Here is a 24,134-nt window from a genome sequence, read left to right on the forward strand (position 1 = left end):
CTTTACTTAAATTTACTTTTGTCTTTTTTTTTTTCTTTTACTGTCCTTCCAAACATTAATGAAATTAAGTGGAGTATATTCCTTTCTGTCCCCCAAGAAGTTTAACAAAGCCTTATGCATATCCAGCCTTTTTTATTTCAACCTGATTTTTGCAGTTTTATCAGTTCATTTGAATAGCTATTTAAAGCTTCTTCATTTTTTCCCAGCCATTTATTTGAGTTGATATACTACTTAAATGTTTCATTTATTTTAATTATTATCTCCGACCACATTTAATTAATTTCCCTCTAAATTACTTGGAAGCCATCTCTTGGGTTTTTTGATGAACAGCTGCAGGATTCTTCACAGCCAGTGTTGTCTTCACTCTTTTAGTTGAATTTCTTTCAGGATCTCTTAAGTTTTCTCTTAGATGGCATCCAGACAGAATACTTACTAGCCAGTAACTGAATTTTAATAAAACTGCCAGAATAACTACCCCTTATCTGTCAGTTTCTTTGTACAAACTGGGATAGCTGAAGCTAAGTTGCTGATCAGTGGGCAGCCATCTTGGAAGTCCCCAGACCTGCTCTTTTTGATGCAGCATTAAACATGACTTTTCAAGTGAATGCAAGCCAGGCAAGAAGCAATGTTACTCAAATTAGGTAGAATGATTGCTCATGCATCAAGAGCTCTATCAGAGAGACAAGGTAGATATGCAAATGGAGGAAGGAAATGTCATAATTTTTTTATATCAGAAAGGATGTATATGGAGACAATACTAAAACGGAGACAGATAATAAGGCTTTACAAAGCAGTTTAAAAAAAAAAATCACTTTAAAGACCACTTGCAAGATTGCAAAAAATGTTACTAGCACTTCAAAAATACAATGTGGGATAATTGTATACATCAGGACGATTCAGTCACATTACTGACATGTTAAGTAGGACTTAGGGTGAAAGGACAGAAGATAGATAGATCTGTGGTTTAAGTAATGCCCAGGAAACTGAAAGAATTAAAAAAAACAGCTACCAGAAATGATCCAGACATGCAGATATTAAGTTGTAATGTTTGGGTTATCAGGCTGTATGAATCATTTAGATCTATTAATTCAGTCATGCTATACTTTCTGACATTAACTATTTACAATTGGTGAGATTGTCATAATTCCATCATACACAATTCATGAACCTCATATGCAAAGATTTAAGCGCAAAGAAGAAGCTAGAGATATATGTATTTGTGTTGGCAAGCATGACAGCTGAAATGGAGACTCTGTAAAGATGCAAATATGTTACCTGTGTACCACATATAAGCATAACTATATATATATATCTATATATATATATATATATATATATATATATATATATATATATATATATATAAATTCACTTCAGAAGACTGAAAGCCCAAAACCTCAAATTTCAAAAGACTGAGACCAAAATCTTGAAAGTTCAAAAGACTAAAAACTCAAAATACTAAATCTCAGAATATTGAATCTCAGAATACTAAAAACACACAGAATACCAACACTTACCATATTCCAGCTGAAGTAGATACAGAAACAAATACAAGACAAACCATATTACTTTTCTCCAAGTATAAGCAGGGTGACAAGCCCCCTGCCACCTCCCCCCCATGTGGGGAACGGTGCCCCCCCACACCCCTGCTAATTAAATATATCAACTCTGAGATCGCACTTCACTACAATAACAAGTTATGTTGTAGTATAGCAAGTTAGAAGGGAACATGACTAAGGTTACATCAGGCAGCCATGAAACATGTAATGGTATGTTTGCCATTTTGTTCTGTGAAGTGCAATCTCAGACTTGATATATTTAAGTAGCAGGGGGTGTGGGGAAGCAGGTGGGCTTGCCCCCCTGCTTATACTTGAAGAAGTGGTAAGCAGTCTAGCTTTTATTTCTTTCTGTATGTAGTTGTGCTAGGATATAGTAAGTGTTGGTATACTGTGTGTTTTCAGTATTCTGAGATTCAGTATTTTGAGTTTTCAGTCTTTTGAACTTTCAAGATTTTGGTCTTAGTCTTTTGAAGTTCAAGATTTTGAGCTTTCAGTCTTCTGAAGTGAATCCACACACACACACACACACACACACACACACACACACACACACACACACACACACATATATATATATATATATATATGTATCTATTTATATCTGTTTATCTATATATGCTTATGAATGTCTGTATATGTTTTTTTATGTATTTTAGATATCATACTTGTCTATGTTGACTAGTTTTTTCTGATACTGTTTTGTGAATCAGTTATGAATTTGCTCTAATTCTTTATCACTGCTGTTATATCAGTATCCCTCTTATTTTTTTGCTTCAGAAGTAACCATCATTTTTTGAAAAAGTTTGTTACCATTAATCTTCTAATAATTACACATGTACAATAATTAAGTTGACCCCAGACCCAGGTGATTAATACTGGCTGCACCAAACATTAATTGGAGAGATTTGGCAGATTATAAGATGGAGGGTACACAATGGGGAGGTGGTGGGGCTGAAAAAATAATGATGTGGCATTTTGAGCCACAGAAAGACTGATCTTGTTATTTGGTAATAATAAATGCAATTTGAAAAATGTGTGTTTTTCCTTATCATGAGCAGTAAATGTCTTTAATGCCATGATGGAGATACTTCACTTTATGTTTAGATCATGTTAGTTTAACAGTATATTCATTAAACACCTTGATGGAGAATCTTCTTCTTATGTGTAGATTTCATTAATATAATTATTGTCAGCTAAAAATGTGTTTGGCTGTGAACTGGTTTCTTACGGTGAATATAACTGTATGATCAGATTTAACAAGTGGTAGGTATGGAGCATAATGGTGCTGTATCAGGAAGAATAACATAAGCTAGATTTGTACCTCTAATTTACATTAAAGCAATTAATTCATCCTGAAAAGTACAGGCATCATTAGTTCTTATAGTATTACCTTTCTTTTAAACAATGTAACTTCTGAGAAAAAAAATAGGAATGAAAGAAAGAAAATCTCTTGAACAATGAAATAAATAAGCCAGTAAAGTATTCATCTTTCTTAACTTAGTTGTAAATTTAAATAAGTTTTCTCACTGAAATTCTACCTCTTTCCCTATAGTTTTTTACTGCAATTTCAGTTCTGCTATTCAACTTTTGAGCCTTTGAAATTATTCTGTTCATAACCTCTATTCCTTGTGAAGGCTATTTCATACCAAGATAAACTTTTTTAGTACCATATAAAATATTTTAATGTACCTAATATGACAATAATCTGTTCAGAAGACTTAACAAGAAAAGCTTTCATTTGAGTGGCTAGTATGGTGATTACATTTTCCTTAGGTTCTGGTATAAGTATTTTAGAGGCATTGAAAGACTGTTCATTGAGTAAAAACTGATTTAATTGTATTATACAACATGAGATAAGAAGGCATATAAACGGGAGCATTTTTGCCTTATGTATATAGGCTGTGGGAGTCAAACCATGCATTACTGGAAGTAGCTCAGTAACACCTCATAGTCAATCCTTAAACATGTATGATGGTTGGAATTGCAGACTGCTTAGGAGTGCTGCCTCATAATTTGTGATTCTGCAGTTTGGTTCGCAGCTGTGATACCTCCTTTGTGGAGTCTGCATGTCCTCCCTGCATTTGAGTTCGGATAGGTATGGTGCTAAAGTTTTTTTTCACATCCCATAAATATACATAGGTGAACTACTAGTCATCCCATAGATATATGTACTGTGTGAGAATAAGTGTGTCACATGTCCTGTGATGAACTGACTCGCATTCAGGATTAGATCCTCTGCCTGCACCAACTGAATGCCTGAAAAGGATCTGGCTCCCCAGAGCCCCCTACATGATTAAATGGTTAAATTAGAGAATGAATAAATAAAAGAATATACACATTTTGGTCAGTAAGTAAGCTTTGTTTATTCTTTTGAATAGTTTTATCCTACAGGGGTGTCATTTGAATTCATTTAGTCAGCTCTGTATTGCTATTGATCACTAATAACAAAACATTGAGTTTCCTAGCTGTTTTCCAGTCTTTAAATCATTTGTCCAGTCCATAATGCATTTGGTAAATACTAAATAGTGAATGCACTACAGTCTCACTCACAGTCTATAATATCAGAAAATACAAAGAAAGAAAACAATCATTCAGTTTAGCACCAGTGGTGCTGATTACCATGTTGAAATGAACTTTGCATCAGATTTTCAAAAATGTTAGCCATGGTATTTAAATATAACAAAACAACTGAACATTTCCTTTGTAGAATGACAGCATAATAATATTGCTAACGGTTATTCTATTGCCACTGTGTGACCATGTTTTACAAGACATACATTTTGCCTGTTCACTGAGTACAAAACCTACTTCATCTCTTTGCTTACACATAATAACAATAATTTAACACAATAAGGCTTTAAGTGTCTGACAAAAATGCAGTCCCACTTAAGAGTGCATTAATTGTAGCAGTGTGAAGCAAACAAGCCTCTAGTATTTTTGCATATTTTGTAAATAATTTGAGTATGAATCATAATGTACAGCAGATTTTTATCTTCTATTCAAAAAACACTAAGTATATTTTCTGTATAAAGGTACCAGCCAGACTTACTGATATTCCAGATTTATTCAATAGTTTCAATTTTATCTTCTAACTTGTTAATGCAGCCTGGATGCACAAATTTGCAATGCTTCCCCTAGATGACTGGGTGGATTTCTGAGAAAATAAAACAATTTGATACATCACCAGTAAAGTTTGTGACTGTCTTTCTGCCATTTGCATGAGTGCAGAACTTTAAAGTCTGTTATTAACCAGAAATGGAAAAATACAACCAGTCTAGCACTTTAACTACATAACTGTAAAATTTAACATCACCAGACAGACGTATGAAAACTAACTTCATTTGCTAAACACTTTCAGCACATGTAACACTGCTTGGCTGTTGCAGTTTGTTATCTCTCAAAGATTTGTATTCCTAATGTAGGGAGTATCACTATGCAAACAGCTAAAAACATGCCTCCTTCACCTAATGTACAATGGACCATATAATAAAATCTGTTAATATTTTTCACAAAAATAAAGTCACAAATTTATCCAGGATAGATTTTCCCCCAGATTTACTATTCCTCCATGCAGGACTAGCTTAGTCCTGCACAGAGGTGGCCATTTAGGAGCAGGATGGCAGTGCACCACCCATAATAATGAGGTGTGCTGCCTGAGCTCGTAGGCTTACATGGAGCATGTACGAGTGCAGGGGGCATGTCTGAGAGCAGAGCAATGAAGAACAGCGGAAAGGGGTATGAAATGAGCAAGACCATTCACAGGTGACCGCATATCCCCACCAACAGTACTCCTTGTGTACAACAGCAACAGTATACATAGATAAAATGAAGAAACCCTTATTTTTTTTTTTAATCCGATTAAAGCTAACTGTAGGTGCATGAGTTTGCCCATCGCTTAGCTATGGTTAATACAACTTAAATGGCTGAAGAGGATAACAAGGAAGATATATGCAAACAACGCAGCATAGCAATAGTGTAGTGGGCAGAGCAGTTGCCTTATGAGCAGGCATTCCCTGTTTGAGTCCCACTGCACCCCATTCCATTTTCCATGGCAAAGCATGTTATGAGTAATATTTATGTTGCATAACACACTAAATAACATATTTTCATGAACTGGAGTACTGCAGTAAATGCACATGTGAGGTGTCAGTGTCATAATGAATAAAGCACTAGTAAGCAGGTTTAAGCACAAATAAGCAGTAGTAAGCATATTTAAGCACTAGTTGGCAGGCTTAAGTCCATTTGCGTGGCAGTAAGCAATGCCTACCCTGGTTAAGCAATTCTTAAGCTAACTCTCTGTAAGCAGATGTAATGGCAGGTTAGCAGTGCTTACCATCATGCAAACCCGCTTACAACTGCTCAAAAGTGCCTTAATCATCTGCATGCAACAGCCCTTGTTCTGGCAATCAACAAAATAAACAACCATGCAGGTCTCAAACTCAGGACCCTACACACCATAATCACAGTAGTTAATAACCAAGCCATCATAGAAGTAGTGAAGAATGAGGTATCAGCAAACAAGTCCTCACCATAGTAAAACCAAAATGAACCTGTGACAGGAATCAGTATACAGTCATATGTTCCATAACCCACTAGATAACATAAATATGTGAACTGGAGTACAGCAGTAAGCCCAGAAGTGAGGTGTAATTGTAATAGAGTGTTGAAACTGGAACCTTAGTTTGAGAGACAGCCTTACAGAACTATCTGCAAATATATAGAGCTGAGTATATTTTTCTGTATTATTCTGTATTATAGAGCTAAATTGTTTGCTTAGATATCTGTTGTCTTACTGCTCTGCAAATATATAGAGAACAGTATATATTCTTTGGCTTTATAATTTGCACATTCCTCACATCTGTGTTGAAACTGTTCCCCCCCCTCCCAGTTCTTGGTTGTAGTTTAAATTTGGTGGCTTTTGCAGTGCCCGCCCCACTGTAGATTTGATCTAAGACACTCCCCCAGGCCCATCTCTTTACCGCATTCTACCTAATAAACCCTTTCTGCACTTGCTTTTAGTCCTTTTTAATTTAATTAAATTTTTTCAAATTGTGTGTGGACTAATATTGCTACATATTCAAGTGTGCCAGCTTGCACTGCGTGAGAATTGTATTTACTACTGCTTTTGCTACTTTTCTGAAAACAAAAAAAAAATGAATCTGCTTTTACTGTACTTGTGTTTCTTCCTACTTTATTTTGCTTTTGCATCATCTTAAAAGAACTCAATTGTATTTATTACTGCTTGGTGTAACTCATTCTAAGCCTTTTAGTTTAAACACTTGGGCTTCAGACCAGTTGTTTTACATTAAGAGGGTTTGTGGTCTGCACTGTAGTGGCAGAACAGGTAGCTTACATCCTTCTAAGTTGGGAACTGCTGATTGAGGGCTCAGTGTCTTTTATTCTAAAAGTGTATTAATTCTGGTTTAAGCACTTGGGCTTTCAGGCCAGTTATTTTACATTAATAGGGTTCATGGTCTGCACTCTTGTGGGAGGAGAGGCTGGACTCTGCCCTTCTGAGCTGGGAATTTCTGGTTAAAGGCTTATAGTGCATTAATATCTGAACTGCTTCTTACTGAAATTGGTACACCTTGTTTGCTATAGCATAGACTAGATCCAGGCCTGTTGAATCTAGCATTGTTTTTATAACTTGAGCAGTAATCCAGGCATTCTTTAAAGTATTCAATTGTATTTATTACTGCTTGGTAGTAACTTGATTAAAGTGTAGCTATCATTCTAAGTCTTTTGGATTAAGCACTTGGGCTTCAGACCAGTTGTTTTACATTAGGAAGGTTTGTGGCATGCACTGTAGTGGCAGGACAGGTAGCTTTCATCCTTCTAAGTTGGGAACTGCTGATTGTGAGCTCAGTGCCTGTTATTCTTAAAGTATATTAGTTCTGGTTTATGCACTTGGGCTTCAGGCCAGTTATCTTACATTAAGAAGGTTCGTGGTCTGCACTCTTGTGGGAGGAGAGGCTGGACTCTGCCCTTCTGAGCTGGGAATTTCTGGTTAAAGGTTTATAGTGCCTGCATATTTGAACTGTTTCTTACTGAAATTGGTACACCTTGTTTGTTATAGCATAGACTAGATCCAGGCCTGCTGAATTTAGCTTTGTTTGTATGCTTGTTGTTTGTTTGCTTGTTATTTCCCTGGAATGCTAATTCCACCTAAAACGCGGCTTCTCAGCGCTTCTGTGGATCCCTAGTGATATCTGCATTGCTTACTGTACTTATTTCCTTGTTTCACTTGAAAGAAAGTTACTGTTGTCATTTTTGCATTTAAGTTACCTGTAACACATTGCACTTAAGTTACCTGGCACTTGCTCACTAAAGCAATTATATAAGTCAGCACTAAAAATTAAAAGCACTACACCCTCACTCCCCATTGGCCCTTGTTTTCAATTATAAAGGAATTCCCAATATTATTCTAGCATGTCCAAAGGTCAGTTGTCAATCTCCTCTCCGGTCCAGCTGGTGAATCTGGGAATCTTGCGGCAATGTTACAACTGCCTCATGTACACAGACAACCCTCTCCTCCTCCCAACAAATTCCAACACATGTGAGAGATGCAACCATATAGCCAAACTGGAGGCTAAGCTCTCTCAACTCAGTACTGGCATAACCAGTCAGGAGGAGAAGGAAACCACACTCACTACAATTCCAGTCTCACATAGACCTACCATGACAGCAAACCAAACACATAATCACACAAAAACATACTTGGAGGCTCTAAATAAAGCAGCAGAGACCTCCAAAGCAGACATCCAAGCAACCGCTACCCCAAAACAAAACATGGGAGTGGGGATAGCAGTTAAACAAGGTTAAACTTGGTTAAACAAGGTTAAACTTTTTCTGGCTCCGCCAAGTCTGCTCTTCAATTTTTCCCTTAGAACTGTTCTACTTGCAATCTAAACAGCATATACTCTATCTGAAAAGCTCAGCACTTGCTCCTAAAGCATTTTTATACAGGTAAAGCACTCTTAAACAAAAGAAAGTACTTCATTCACCTAAATTCTGTTGAGTACACATCTCCCTATAGGTCCTTTCTGACTCAGTTACACAGCAATCATTTTCACTATTTCTAGCATGTCGAAGGGTCAGTTGCTGGCGTCCTCTCCTGTTCAGCTGGTGAATCTGGGAATCTTGAGGCAATGTTACAATTGCCTCATGTACACAGACAACCCTCTCCTCCTCCCAACAAATATAAATATATGCGAGAGATGCAACTATATAGCCAAACTGGAGGCTGAGCTCTCTCAATTCAGAACTGGCAAGACCAGTCAGGAGGAGAAGGTAACCACGCACACCACAAACCCAGTCTCACATAGAACTATCACAACAGCAAACCAAACACATAAACACACAAAACATACTGGAGGCGCTGATTAAAAATCTACCAAAACAACAGAGGACTCCAAAGCAGACACCCAAGCAACCACCACCTCAAGACATAGCACATGCAACACATAGTTCACAAAGTCAGTGTGCTAAACAGTCACAGCCCTTAAGGCCAAACAACATGCCAGACACACTTGTAATAGGTGACTCCATAGTCAGACACACTGGCATCCCGCTCACCAGACTGAACAAGGAAAAGGTCACAGTAAGCTGCCTGTCGGGAGCTAGAATCCGCCACATAACACAAGCACTCAGGTCACTCCACAGCAAGTACAAATATGACTCAGTCATTGTACATGCCGGTGTGAACGACCTGAGACGTACCTCCCTGGACTACATGAAAAGAGACATAGAGGAGCTCTCTGATTATGTAGCCCAGGTCGGTATGACCCTGACCCTGAGCAGCATCTTACCCTCACCAAGAATGATGCCACAATACAAAGACAAAATGATCAGTTTTAACAATTGGCTTAATTACTGGTGTCATTCTAAGGGGATCCAATGTCTGTTTACTTGGGATGACATGCTTGACAAGCCACGCTGCTTCGCAAGGGATGGCTTGCACCTGTCACCCCTGGGCTTCCGGATATTGGCCAAGGCTCTTGCCACCCCCATAGTGCCTTTTTAAGGCAAGGCTCAAATGACAAACCTACCTCCCTAGAAAACACAAGTGGAAAAAAACTAAGGGTAATGCTGCTCAATGCCAGAAGTCTAAACCTCAAGATGCATGCCCTCGAAGCCCTCCTCAGTATGGAGAGCATCGATGTCTGTGCAGTGACTGAAACCTGGTTCAAGGCTCCTGAGAGCACCCCAGCACTATCAGGTTTTACCTCATATCATCCTTTCCGGCCCCAAAACTTGGACCGAACCACAAAAGGAGGGGGAGTATCCATTTTCATCAAAGATACCCACACCTCCAGGTTAGTGGCAATGCACGAAGCATCAGAGACTATCCAGGTGCAACTAACCATAGGCAAAACTGCCTTACAGTTTGTAGCATGCTACAGACCACCCTCTCAAACTCAGGAACCCCACACAGCCTTCCTGAAGACACTGGAGAGTATGAATGTCTCTCCAAATACCATCATTTTGGGAGACTTCAACTACCCAAACATAGACTGGGAACATTACTCAAGCCCCAACACCCTAGCCCAAAGGTTCCTAGAATTCATAAACTCAAATGCAATGGAACAACTAGTCACCATTCCCACAAGAGGAGACAATATACTAGACCTGATCATCACAAACATGGGGACAAAATGCTCCACACCGGAAGTATATCCCTCTTTGGTAAGATCAGACCATAAATTAATCTCACTGGAAATCCACATCCCGCCCCCAACCCCTGCACAAAAGACCACAGTGAAGAACTTCTCAAAAGCAAACTTCACACTTCTTAAGACTGAAGTGGTATCCTTCAAGGCCCCTGGGCCAGTGGAAACCACAACCCACACTGCTGAATCCTTTGCAAATGCCTTCTATGGGCACCTTCAAGAATGCATGGATCATGCAATCCCAAATAAAACCAAGACCCATTCCCCCAAAGGCAGGCGCCTGGTCTGGTGGACCCCAGCCATAAACAAACTTTACAACAGGAGGAGGAAGCTACTACATGACAGAGCAAAATCCCTAAAAGGGAAGGCGTCTCTGATCAGTACTAGCAAAAACTACGATCACTCATAAAATCATCCAAGGCCAACTTTGAGAGAAAAATCGCAAAAGACACAAAAGACAATCACAAGGCCTTCTTTAGCTATGTTAGAAACCTGGGTGGAAACTCCCAGATATGCTCAGAGTTAGTCCAAAATGACACAAAATACACTGAACCCACTGACATTGCCAACATTCTGGCAGACAGGTTCAGTGCAAATTTCTCCTCCCCCTCCCCCCCAAAAGGAGAAATAACTATCCCAGCAGAGTGTAGCCTCCCTAATATCTCAGATACCCAGGTGAGAGCTGCCCTCTCTAAAGCTAAAAACACAGCATCAATGGGACCGGATGGTGTCCCGGGCTGTGTGCTACATGAACTCCACGAGGAACTAAACCCACACATAAGGCTGCTGTTTAATCTTAGCCTTACTACAGGATACGTACCCAAAGAGTGGCGTACGGCAACAGTGGTCCCACTTCACAAAGGCGGTGCTTCTACAGACGCTGGAAATTACCGCCCCATAAGCTTGACGAGCCTGGTCTGCAAAGCTATGGAGAGGATCATTATGGAACTCATAAACAAAGACATTGGGGACCTACAGACATTGGACCCTACCCAGTTTGGCTTTGTCAAGAGCAGATCCTGCCTTTTGAACTTGGTCGACTTTTTTGAAACAGTCACTAAGGCCATTGATGAGGGTAAGGCAGTTCGCACAGCCTACCTTGACCTTGCAAAAGCCTTTGACACAATACCCCACTCGGGCATCATAGACAAACTCACCAGCTTAAATGTAAACCCATATGTCACAAGATGGGTTGCAAACTGGCTCAAGGACAGAACCCACAGGGTCAGAGTTGCTGGAGCTATGTCAGACTCTAAGCCAGTCACAAGCGGTGTCCCACAGGGCTCAGTCCTGGGACCCCTCTTGTTCGGCATTTATTTTTCCGAGGTACAGGCAAACATAGGAGGATTGTGGCTGACAAAGTTCGCAGATGACTGCAAACTGGGCGCCATAATTGATACTCCAGCGGACACAAACATCCTTCAGAGAGGCCTCATAGAAACAGATAATTGGTGCCAGAGCCATGGCCTTAAGCTGAACGCCAAAAAATGTATAGTCATACCCTTTGGGAAAAACAAGGTACCGACAAATTACCACATAGGCGGTAATCCATTAAGTATGGAAGAGGTAATCAGGGACCTAGGGACCCAGGTTGACAGTAACCTTTCATTTGACACTCACATTGCCAAAGTGGTTAGGAAGACCTTCTATATTGCCCACCTTATCATGAAGGGTTTCACATCTAGATCAAGAGAGGTCATTGTGCCCTGTACTCTTCTCTTATCAGGCCAATGATTGAGTACAATGCCCCATTTGGGATGTATCTCACCCGACACCTGCAGCAGTTGGAAAGACCCCAAAAGTTCCTCACCAAGAGGATAAAGGGTCTTAAACATATGTCATATGCTGCCCGACTGAAAAAACTCCAGCTCTATTCAGTCGCATACCGCCTACTCAGAGGTGATCTGTGTCTGACGTACAAGGCCATGTCCAATCCTGAATTAATGGACATGCTCCACCTCAGAAAATCCAAATCCATCAGAGCCATGAGAACAAGTGACTTAAACCTCAACACAGAAATAAATAGGACATGCTGGAGGGACAGATTCATAACCCAGAGGCTCCCTACACTCTGCAACAGAATCCCAGTCCATGTTAGGCAGAGCCCCTCACTGACTCTATTCAAGAGAAATCTCGACGAGTGGATGGGAGATCGTAGGTTTACCCCGGGGGTCATCTCTGTGTCACTACTAGACAGAGGCATGGTAAACTAAACCCTAAAAGGGCGTAGTATTCTCATCCTAAGGGGTGGTGTAAGCCACATACACTCTGGCTAGGCTTATAAATGCCTTAGGGCAGATAGCCTAGTACGAACCTATGAACCTATGAACCTATGAACATATCTCACAAAGCCAGTGTGCCAAACAGTCACAGCCCTTAAGGCTAAACAACACACCTGATACACTTGTAATAGGTGACTCTATCGTCAGGCACACTGACGTCCCGCTCACCAGGCTGAACAAGGAGAAGGTCATGGTGAGCAGCCTGTCGGGCGCTAGGATCCGCCACATAACACAAGCACTCAGGTCACTCCAAGGAAAGTACAAATATGACTCAGTCATTGTCCATGCTGGTGTGAATGACCTGAGACGTTCCTCCCTGCACTACATGAAAAGAGACATAAAGGAGCTCTCTGAGCATGTAGCCCAGGCCGGTATGACCCTGACCTTGAGTAGCATCTTACCCTCACCAAGAATGATGCCACAATATGAAGACAAGATGATCAATTTCAACAATTGGCTTAAGTACTGGTGTCATTCAAAGGGGATCCAAAGCCTGTCAGCCTGGGATGATATGCTCGACAAGCCACGATGCTTCGCTAGGGACGGCTTGCACCTGTCACCCATGGGCTTTCGGATATTGGCAAAGGCTCTTGCTACCCCCATAGTGCCTTTTTTAGGCAAGGCTCAAAAGACAAACCCACCTCCATAGGTATCACAAGGGATAAGAAACTAAGAGTAATGCTACTCAATGCCAGAAGTCTAAACCTCAAGATGCACACACTCGAAACTCTCCTTAGCATGGAGAACATCGATATCTGTGCAGTAACAGAAACCTGGTTCAGGGGTCCCGAGAGCACCCCAGCACTACCAGGTTATACCTCATACCATGCTTTCCGACCTCAAAACTTGGACTGAACCACAAAAGAAGGGGGAGTATCGATATTCATCAAAGAAACCCACACCTCCAGGTTGCTGGCAAAGCACGAAGCATCAGAGACTATCCATGTGCAACTAACAGTGGGTAAAACTGCCTTCCAGTTTATAGCCTGCTACAGACCACCCTCCCAAACCCAGGAACCCCACTCGGCCTTCCTGAGAACACTGGAAAATATGAAGGTCTCTCCAAACACCATTATATTGGGCGACTTCAACTACCCAAACATAGACTGGGAGCATTACTCTAGCTCCAACACCCTAGCCCAAAGGTTCCTAGAATTCATACACTCAAATGCTATGGAACAACTTGTTACCACTCCCACAAGAGGGGAAAACATACTGGACCTGATCATCACCAACATGGGGACTCTATGCTCCAGACCAGAAGTGTATCCCTCACTGGTAAGATCAGACCATAAACTGATCTCACTGGATATTCACATCCCGACCCCACCCCCTGCCCAGAAAACCACAGTGAAAACTTCTCTAAAGCAAATTTCACACTCCTCAAAACTGAGGTGGAATCCTTCAAAGCCCCCGGGCCTGTGGAAAATATGGCCCAGACCGCAGGATCCTTTATAAATGCATTCTTTGAACACCTTCAGGAATGCATGGATCAGGCAATCCCAAATAAAACCAAGACCCAATCCTCCAAAGGCAGACGTCCTGTCTGGTGGACCCCAGCCATAAACAAACTATACAATAGAAGGAGGAAGCTACTACATGATAGAGCAAAATCCCAAAAAGGGAAGGCATCTCTGATCAGTATTAGCAAAAAACTAAGGGCACTCATAAAATCGTCTAAGGCCAGCTTCGAGAGAAAAATTGCACAGGACACTAAGGATAATCACAAGGCTTTCTTTAGTTATGTTAGGAACCTGGGTGGGAATTCCCAGATATACTCAGAATTAGTCCAAAATGACAAAAAATACACCGAACCCACAAACATTGCCAACATCCTAGCTGACAGGTTCAGCGCAAACTTCTCCCCACCATCCCCACCAAAAGGGCAAATATCTATCCCAGCAGAGTGCTGCCCCCCTGACATCTCAGATGCTCAGGTAAGAGCCGCCCTCTCCAAAGCAAAATACACAGCATCAATGGGACCAGACGGTGTCCCGGGCTGCGTCCTACATGAACTCCAAGAAGAGCTAAACCCAAACATAAAACTACTGTTCAATCTCAGCCTTACTACACGATATGTACCCAAAGAGTGGCGTACAGCAACAGTGGTCCCTCTCCACAAAGGTGGTGCCTCAACGGACCCTGGAAACTATCGCCCCATAAGCCTGACTAGCTTGGTCTGCAAAGCTATGGAAAGGATCATCATGGACCTCATAAATAAAGATATTGGGGACCTACAGACACTGGATCCTACCCAGTTCGGCTTTGTTAAGGGCAGATCCTGCCTCTTAAACCTGGTCGACTTCTTTGAAACAGTCACCAAGGCCATTGACGAAGGGAAGGTGGTCCACACAGCCTACCTGGACCTCGCAAAAGCCTTCGATACAATACCCCACTCGGGCATTATAGATAAGCTCACCAGCTTAAATATAAACCCCTATGTCACTAGATGGGTTGCAAACTGGCTCAAGGACAGAACCCACATGGTTAGAATTGCTGGAGCCATGTCAGACTCCAAACCAGTTACAAGTGGCGTCCCACAAGGCTCAGTCCTGGGACCTCTCTTGTTCGGTATATATTTCTCGGAGGTACAGGCCAACACAGAAGGACTGTGGCTGACCAAGTTCGCAGATGACTGCAAACTGGGCACCATAATCGACTCTCCAGCCGACACAAGCATCCTCCAAAAGGGCCTCATAGAAACAGACAACTGATACCAGAGCCATGGCCTCAAGCTAAACACCAAAAAGTGCATAGTCATCCCCTTTGGCAAAAACAAAGTGCCCACAAATTACCACATAGGTGGTAATCCATTAAGTACAGAAGAAGTAATTAGGGACCTGGGGACCCAAGTTGATAGCAATCTCTCATTTGACAACTACGTGGCCAAAGTGGTTAGAAAAACATTTTATATAGCCCACCTAATCATGAAGGGATTCACATCTAGATTAGGGGAGGTCATCGTGCCTCTTTACTCATCCCTCATCAGGCCCATAATCGAGTACAATGCCCCTTTTGGGATGTACCTTATCAAACACCTGCAGCACCTGGAAAGACCCCAAAAGTACCTCACCAAGAGGATCAAAGGGCTCAAACAGATGCCATATGCTGCCTGGTTAAAGAAACTCCAGCTCTACTCAGTGGCATACCACCTGCTCAGAGGCGACCTGTGCCTGACGTATAAAGCCATGTCCAACCCGGAATTAAGGGACATGCTGCACCTCAAAAAATCCAAATCCCATCAAGCTACATGCTCAAGAGACTTGAACCTCAGCACTGAAATAAATAGGACATGCTGGAGGGACAGATTCATAACCCAGAGGCTCCCTTCACTCTGGAATAAAATTCCAGTCCAGGTTAGGCAGAATCTGTCATTGACTCTCTTCAAGAGGAATCTTGATGAGTGGATGGGAGATCATAGGTTTACCCCAGGTGTCACTTTTGTGTCACTGTTAGACAGAGGCACAGTATACTAACCTCGAAAAAGGGCATAGCAAAATTAATTTAAAATGGGTGGCGAAAGCCAAACATACTCTGGCTAGGCTTAAAAATGCCCTAGGGCAGATAGCCTAGTATGAACCTATGAACCTATGAAGTCCCTAATAAGACACAAGGACTCCATAGAGTGTATGTACACATTAATCATGGATACCAGGCAGATATATAACATGTAATGAATAAGAAATCAATGCCAAAAAGAAAAAAATAATACAACCTCTAATGTAAGCAACGCTAAGCATTGCACAGGCAAGCTTAGGAGGTTAAGCAATGTGTAGGCCAGCTAATTCAATGTGCCCAGTGTTATACCCCTTTAAACAATGCCAACCTTCGTTAAGCAGGTTTGCCCATATACTAGCCTTTTCAAAACTGGCCAGTCATGGAAAAGTGTGGGAAATTGGCCTTACTTAATCCCAAGAGGCAGGAACACATCTCATAAATAGTTGTAGCTTCCCCTTGCAGGTACTATGGCAGTAAGGGAAGAAGGTGTGTGCTTCAGGGTGCAGCGCTGGTGCATCCAGGAGTCCAAGGTCATGGCAGGACTCCTAGTTAAAGACTATGCTCAGAGACTGCTGCAGGGCCAGTACCAGGGCTCCCAATATAAGGCAGAGGCCTGGGATCATCTCGTCCATGACCTCACCAGTACCACTGGCATACCCCGAACTGGTGAGCAGGTCAGACATGACTATTCCGACCTGAAGTGGCATAAGGGGGACCTCTTGGAGGAGTGGCTCCAGGAGGCTAGAGCAGCAGGGGATGATTCAGTTGTGTGTAAGTATCACCCCAGTATGTGTGTAATAATTAACAGCTCAGGTATATCATGGATAGGTATGGCTAAATATTCCTCTTATGTCCCCCACAGCTGCAGTGGAGTGGGCCCCGAACCAGGAGGCCCACATCAGTTGCCTGCCAAGGTTGCGGCATGAGGCAGGTCAGTAATACTCATGCATTTACTGTCATAGAAAATAAAAATAAAATTAGTAATAAATTAATTGCTTGTATAAAAGTTGTATTGTTCAAGGCAAGTACTGCATACACTAGAGAATATGGCAGGAAGAGTCTCATATTGTTTGTAAGTCAATATAAGTGCAATAGCCTGGAAAAACAGGTCTAATTGCTGGACTGCATGTGTATATCCTGCTGTCATATGGTAATGTAGATATGCAATCATGTAATAGTATTGTAGTATTAAGCACTGTTACCCACACTGTGCACCATAAATTGAATGTGTAGGAATGCCTGTATATGACACAGGTGTAATCCCCAGAGGCCATTTAGTACTACTGAGAGACACATAGACAGTAAACAGGGAAAATGCAGACAACAAAAACTGAATAGCATATCCAACTGAGATGTGAACTGTTGTTTTATTGGGACACATAGCCATGGTTCGAATCCTGCCAGTGGTAGTACTCTGCATACAGAATCATACACCACAACTGTACAGATATGTCCAGAATGTCTAGTAAAGTGGCCCATACCTGTTGCCTATCAACCTGTCCCCCTGGGAAATTAGTGGGATGATCCAAGACGTATAGGCAGTAAACAGGAAATACAACTGATTGACACACAGCTATGAGAACAAAGCTGGCACACCAGCAACTCCCCAATACCTTATGTGACTAAGAAGCCACGTATGTCCCATTTACAGCCCAACTTGTCAAGCTGTGATCAGAGTATGTACAGTAACAGAGTGAGATGTATGTGCATAATAGTAATGTGGAATCTGGTACTGTGTGTGGGAACATTCAGGTAGTGCTAATAAACATTCCTCCCACAGGTCTGTCAAATACCAACACTGTGCCCAGAAATACAAGATTGATATGCAGTTGCTCTGAATAATGAGGTATTACACATCACTGTCAGCCACACTGTCCAACAACATATGACTGTCTAGGAAATCTGTATATGAGTGTTGTAATACAAGTTCAGAACGCAAAAACAAAGGGGATTAATAAGACAGAAATCAGATAGGAGATATACAGCAATATGTATATAGCAGACAGAACTGTGATGGACAGTGTTTAAGTTGTAGCAGACACAGCCATGGTCTGAATCCTGGGAGTGGAAATAGGCTGCATAAAGATTCATACCCCACACTATACAGATGAGGCCAGAATGTCCAGCATATGTGCCCATATCTGCTGCCTGTCCCCCTGGTAATTCTGTGGGATGATCCCAGATGTTTAGCCAGCAAACAGGGAATACAAGTGATTGTCAAACATCATGAGAACACACCTGTCACTGTAGCAACCCCTGAAACTGTTAGGAGAGTAATATTTCAAGTATGTCCTATCTACACTCCCATGTTGTCAAGCTGTGACCAGAGTGTGTACAGTAACAGAGTAAGATGTATGTGCATAATACTAATGTGTAATCTGGAACTTTGTGTGGCAACATTCAGGTAGTGCTAACAAACATTGCTCTCACAAGCACGTTGGATACGAACACTGTGCTGAGAAATAAAGACCATTATAACCTGTACTGGTACTGTTCATTCTGGTATTGTAGGGAATTGTGCGTGTTGCAGTTTCTCTAAATAATAAAGTATCACTGATCACTGTCACCCACACTGTGCTACAGAATATAACTGTGTAGGAAAGCATGTATATGTGTGTCGGGTCACTAAAGGTGGAAGAAGGCAATATTCTAGATATGTCTCGGCACACCAGCATGTGGTCAACACATGGCCAGAGTCTGTGCAGAAAGAGTTGGATAGCTATGTGCAAAACAACAACCTGGAATCTGGGAGTATGTGTACAGTTAGTTAATGTTAACAAACATTCCCTCCACAGGTATACCAGGTAAGAGGTGTATAGTGCAGGTAAAACCGGTTCATGTGTAATGATGACGACAGCCATATCACTGTCCAAACTAAAGCTAAAGGCTAATGTAGTAAGACTTGTAAGGTAAAGATAACAGCACTGACTAGGAAAGTAATGTGGACTAGAGAAATATACTAGTTGTTAATTGACATCTTTATCTCCCCCCCACCATATCTCCAACAATAATCAACATACCCACCCCGACCGGTATTAATGACACCTATGTTCTGATAATGTCCACTTGTTTGATAAATATTTTTATGGTTCCCATGCATGTGCTATGTTGAATTATTCCAACATTGGTGGCATGGTGCCATCAATGTACCTTCATGCTGTTCTTATTACCACTGTGGTCTTATATATGCATGTGTTCTGTTGGCTATGCAACTGTTTCATATCTGATGTCTGGGTTAATGGGAATATCTATGTATGCTGTTATACCTAACCCTGGAATGTGTTGACTATTACTAACCCACAAATGATGATGAAATCTAAACACTATAGTACGCTTGGGAAGGCTGGTCCCAGCATACCTACCTGTCCCACCTCAGCTGGCCATGGCACCGGGCACCAGCATGTCTGGGGCCCAACCCAGGACCTCCCTGTCTGTTGGTCCTGCACCACCTTTGGGTGGAGCTGCCTCAGGGGATGGGGGTCACTGTCCCGGTAGTGGGCGTGGACAGGCACATGTCACCCGTCGTTAGGGTTGTGGTGCATACAGAGATCAACCAGCAGTTTGGTGTTCTTCTACATCAGCTAGAGGGCCATGTGTCACAATTAGAGGGTCAGCCTGGCTCTGTGACTCAGCCCCCAGCACAGCCACCTTCGGGGCTGTGAAGGTGCAGTGGTGACTGCCATTGGGTGGGGACCTCAGTCCCACTGTAACCACTAACAGGCTTGTGGGCTTCCAATATCCCAACACCCCTCCCCATTAAGGTGTGTATCCCCACATGTGTCATATACCACCCCTGTATGCATCTTGTTTGTCTTGTCTGTTAACCTACCCAGTCTACCTCCCCAAATATACCTACAACCCCTCCCCAACATACCACTCTCACCTGAAAAAAAAAGGGCAATCTGTTCCCACAAAAAAAATCTCGCCCCATACATAGCTGTCCATTTTGCACACATGTCCACTGGACACATGTAATCCAGTTTAATTGGCATCACAACTTATTATTGTTGTCCTCAACCCTCTCCCAGGGGTTTGAGTGTCCAAATCTACCTCCAAATTCAGTGTATATGCACAGATGTTGCTGTAGAAGAAATGGACAACTATGGGCCTTCCTTACACCCTTCCTGCACATCCCTGGCTATTTTCCCTACTGTCTTTCCCTCTTTGTGCCCATTTTTTCACCACTTTCCTATCAACCCCTTTTTCTTTTCTTTTAAAGACATTAGCGTGAGGGTAAGCAGGAGTAAGCACTTTTAAGCAGCAGTAAGCGGGTTTAAGCCTGTTTGCGCAGGGGTAAGCAATGCCTACAAAGGTTAAGCAATTCAGAAGCAAACAGAGTATAAGAAACTGTAACAGGAAGTTAGCAGTGCTTACCTCCAAGCAAGCCCTCGCAAACCTGCTTACAACTGCTTTAAAGTGCCTTAATCACTCTGTATCCAATGGCCCCATGTTCTGCCCAGCAACAAAATAAACATCCTCTGCAAGGATCGGACCCAAGACCCTGCATGCTATAGACAAAGTGATTTACCTCTAAGCCATGCAGGATATACATAACTCTGATGATTTCAAAAACATATCATCCAGCCCAGTCATGCAACAGTACAGAGAATGTATTCCAACATTGAGATGTATGTGTGTGTGTAAATATATTAATATCTAAACAGATACAACATATCTATATATGTATATGTTTGTGTGTGTGTGTGTGTGTGTGTGTGTGTGTGTGTGTGTGTGTGTGTGTATATATATATATATATATATATATATATATATATATATATATAAATATAAATATATACATATATATATAAATATATATGAACATATATACATGCAAATGCCTACATCGACACATATATATGTCTACACCTATATGTCTACATATACAAAGCAAGTTACATATATTTAAGCAGATATATATCTAGGTAGGTGTATATGGACATAGTTATATATATATATGTAAGCAGATATATATATCTATATAGGTATATATGGCCATACATCTGTAGATAACAATGGTAGATTAAATAATACATATATGTCCACATGCACCATTACAATATGCATCTTGTACGAATAGGTATACCCCCCCACAGCCAAACACTTCCACCCTGCAATACACTACCAAGTGTTGCAGATCCCATAACCAGGACCTGAAACGACATGGGCACAAGATGTTAACAGTACTACATCCCACCTCATCAGGCTGGTATTGGTAACATATCATGCAGTACAGTCTGGCTCCCATAGGAAATGTAAAATGTGGAAGCTATCAACATCCCCAGGATGCATATACACAGACACATATATGCAGATACATATATATATATATATATATATATATATATATATATATATATATATATATATATATATATATATATATATATATATATATATATATATATATATATCTACATGTGACTACACATACACATGCAGAGATATGTGCAGTAGGATACATAAGTAGATAGTGCATACAATATGGAACAGCCACTATGCCTACAGTTAACACCTTAACAACTGGACACTGTATGGGCCACCCATACAAATGACAATCATTGCCTGCAACATATACCTACTGAGAGATCATAGGAAAAAACACCACACACAGGTTTGCAGAAATTGAAAACCTTTATTTGTGTGATATTACAGTTTTATATGCCATGTCATATAGCTGTTCAGACACTGACCTCCATATAAACAGAGTAATGCAACTGTGAAACAGTTATACTAATACAGTAGTCTGAAAAGGTTCACAACTGTTGCTGCCCAAGCCAAGCCCTTCAAATTGGACAATAGTAAAGACAGTCTGGGCCACAGGATACCAAACAATTAACAGTAAGTAATGCAGGTGTATAGCTCAGCAGGCTCTATCTACACTCTGTACAAATCACTAGATGGTAAAGACTTCAGTTGACCAAATGGGATGTAACTGTTACATAACAAGGCATAACTGACACCATCACAAGCACACTGACAAACAGAACAGTCTGTATGGCAGGAGGCAGTAGGCCTGCATTAACCCAATTTATGAAAGTAATGTAAATATACATGAATTGTTTGGTACTGTACATTGAGATACCTTAAGGCAGCTCACCCCTGATACCCCCACATTTTGTAACAGCCTAGTTTATTTTTGGTGCATCCCCCCTAGACTCAATAATACCGGCCATATACCATTGTTACATACATTGGCCTCTCGAGTGCATAAGGGCACATATGTATTGTGTAGGTGAAGCCCACACATGTATGGCCCCTGCCCCATCATATGTGTGTGGGATACAACAACAGTGGACTGATGGCAGCAATGGCAGCATGATATACTCAAAGCCCACTACAGTATAACCCCTGACAGCATGTCATATGTGCAAAGCTTGGTATGTAGGTGGAGCCACCCCACCCCTGCATACAGTTTCAGTGCCTATATGCACCCCATCACCAGTGGCCATAGAGGAGGGACAGCTGGCATTCAGGGCAGTGCACAGAAAAGTGTGGTAACCATGCCTACTGTATCTGGTTGCAGCAGGCATAGCCAGATATCCGGCAGGCCACCACATAGGCAAATGTCCCAGGGTGCTCGTGGTAGGGCCACTGGGCATCATGCCCCTGGCATAGGTGACATAACTGGTACCAGCTGAAGCATGTTTCAGGCTGTCATGCAGGCACAGGCACATATAGAACGTTACCACAGACAAGGCCTGAGGCTGCAGAGGGCTGCTCTCACATCTTCAAATGACATCGCCCATGAACTGGCTGGTGCCATCTGTGGATTATCTGAGTTCATGGATAGATGGTCTGGTGAGATGATGGCCCTCATTGGCTGTGGTCTGTCCATGCTTGAACGTGTGGTGGGAGTGTGGCGACAGTCGAGTGGACGTAGGCCGGCAACGACAAATGCTGGTAGTCGACATGGATGTACCAGGACACCAAGGGGCTCCCATAGTGGCAGTAGCAGCCCCAGCGGTATGGGGGAGTGCTGTCCACACCACACCACAGCAGGCCATGTACACATGGTACTGGCCAGTTCCAGGAGGGACCTGGTATCAGTGGACAAATGCCATCAGCAGGTGAGAGTAGCACATCGAGGCATGTACCTGGATATGCCCACAGAACCCCTGGCAGGCACAGTCCACATGTCCGTGGCCGGAGGCAGTGAACTGCACACCCTGCCAGGTATGGTCTGCAGCTGTCCATAAGCACCTATGTAGGGTAGCCACATGGCAGAACTGTGTACATGTATACCCACACACTATGCAAACACACCTAGGGCAACCCCATACCTACACACACCACATCACCTTGCCCAGCTCCCCACAGTACACCCCTCATCCACACACATGGTGTCAAATGTATGGCCCACCCTCGGCCTCTGGGAAACCAACACCACACCCTGTGCATATAATGATACCTGTGCCCCATCCCTGTCATCCATACCATCAATGCAGGGACAGGCTGATATGGTTCTGATGTAACATGTTGTGGGGAGTAGAGTGTGAGGCATATTTGGTAGGTAGTGTAGCCATCCAGCAATGATGCATTATAGCTGTTAGTAACACTGGTTGATTGCATTCCCTATAATGTTATCCATTTGTGTTGTAGGTGTACATGTGTCAGCACGAAGATGGTCTTCAGTCATATTCCACAATGAGGTATGTCACAGTGCTGACATCATAGCTGTTACATATCTGGGATACACATTTCACAGGTTACTAAACCAGTTATTGCCTGTGCCACATGGACAGGTGGCCTGCTAAGGCATGTATACCCATCAACCTGATGTAGACCCATCCGCATACACGCACACTCTTACTTGGCAACACTGGGACTAGACCCCTACCTAGCTATGTCATGATACTAACGTGTGTGGCTTACATTGCACACACTGCACAGCGTTTAGGGTTAGGTGTGTCCCAGGTTACATGGTCCATGCAGAACATCCCCCAAAATGTACAGTATGCTAATGGGGGATGTAATGGGTGTATTTGGATGATGTGTAGTGTGACATACCATCATATTTCCATTTACAGACACATAACAGCCAGACATACATCTGAGATACCAGGGCATATCACTGCTAACTAACATGGCCATGTCTCCAATGTGTTACAGTTAGGCTGCACACA

This window comes from Protopterus annectens, chromosome 1.part0 (assembly GCF_019279795.1).
Source record: "Protopterus annectens isolate FY-2018-M chromosome 1.part0, PAN1.0, whole genome shotgun sequence".
Classification (NCBI taxonomy): Eukaryota; Metazoa; Chordata; order Ceratodontiformes; family Protopteridae; genus Protopterus; species Protopterus annectens.